The following is a 1,653-nucleotide window of genomic DNA, read 5'->3' on the forward strand; positions in this document are numbered from 1 at the left end:
TTAAAAAGACAAAACTGCCTTTTAAGCTTCGACTGATGACGTCACAATGAGGTGGGTGGGCATGATGGCTTGGGTCGGTGCCCGTTTCACACACAGAATATTCCACGAGCTTCGAGTGCCATCATTGGGCAGGCCGCTTTTTCCAAAACATTCCTCAAACGCTTCACCACCTACCCAACGGTTGACCTGCTTCATTCTCACTGCTTGATGCACTCCTTGATGCTTCATTCTGACCGCCATCTTTAAAGATACGACGTCACAATGAGGTGGGTGGGCACCATGGTTCAGGTTGGCGCCAGTTTCACACATGCCTTCCCGCGGCCTCGCTCGGGGTCCTCGGGTCCACCCCCGCATACGGCCTCGCTCGAGGTCCTCGGGTTCACGCCCTCACGTGGCCTCGCTCGGGTCCACGTCTGCCCGCAGCGCGGTGCCTGGTGGGGAGGCTCCTGTCGCGAACCGAGCCCGGCGACTCCCTCTCTACACCCTCCCCCTCCCTCTCCACCCCCTCGCTCTCCCTCTACCCCCTTCTTCTCTACCCCCTCTCCCTCTCTACCCCCCTCCCTCTCTAGGGAGTGATGAGTATTGGGATCTATGGGTGAGTGGTGGAGTATTGCATTCGGGGACCAGCCCTCCCCTGTGACACAGCCCCCCCCCCCCCCAGCCGGCCTTGGGGGACGGGACCCAACGGGTTCCACTTGGTCAAGTATCCAATAAAAATTGTAATATAAAAAAAGTCCTGACCAGAAATGTTATCTGTCCATTTCCTTCCATAGACGCTGCCTGACCTGGTTTTTGCAGCAGTTTTTGTTCAAATATCTTAGTCTTTCTCAATTTGATAGCCAAATTCTCTGTAAATGTTGACATTGAAGGAATCTTTGTGGCATGTAGCTATGCATTAATTTCTAGCAATGCCTGTATTGAAACAAAGCACAAAATATTTAAACAGAGATTTTGAAATTCTCAACTTCATACTCAAAACTTTCTATGCCCTCAGCCTATCCAACCTCTAAATTTCCTTCAGCCCAACTACCCTTACAGAAGCCGGTTCTTCTCAAATTCTGGCCTCTTGATCATTTTGAAATGTAATTAAAAGAAGACAACAAAATTGCTGGAGAAACTCAGCGGGTGAGGCAGCATCTATGGAGAAAAGGAGTAGGCAATGTTTCGGGTCGAGACCCTTCCACAGATTGATGTCGGGGGGGGGGGGGGGGGGAATGGGAAAAAGAAAGGAAGAGGCGGATACAGTAGGCTATGTGGGAGAGCTGGGGAGGGCGAGGGGAATGGGGGAGAAAACAAGAACTACCTGAAATTAGAGAAGTCGATGTTCATACCGCTGGGGTGTAAACTACCCAAGCAAAATATGAGGTGTTGTTCCTCCAATTTGCGCTGGGCCTCACTCTGGCAATGGAGAAGGCCCAGGGCAGAAAGGTCAGATTCAAAATGGGAGGGGGAGTTGAAGTGCTGGGCAACTGGGAGATCAGGTAGGTTAGTACGGACTGAGCGGAGGTGTTGGGCGGAACGGTTGCTGAGACTACGCTTCGTCTCGCCGATGTAGAGAAGGTTACACTTACGACAGCGGATGCAGTAGATGAGGTTGGAGGAGGTGCAGGTGAACCTCTGCCTCACCTGGAAAGACTGTTTGGGTCCTTGGAT

This window comes from Amblyraja radiata, chromosome 8 (assembly GCF_010909765.2).
Source record: "Amblyraja radiata isolate CabotCenter1 chromosome 8, sAmbRad1.1.pri, whole genome shotgun sequence".
Lineage (NCBI taxonomy): Eukaryota > Metazoa > Chordata > Chondrichthyes > Rajiformes > Rajidae > Amblyraja > Amblyraja radiata.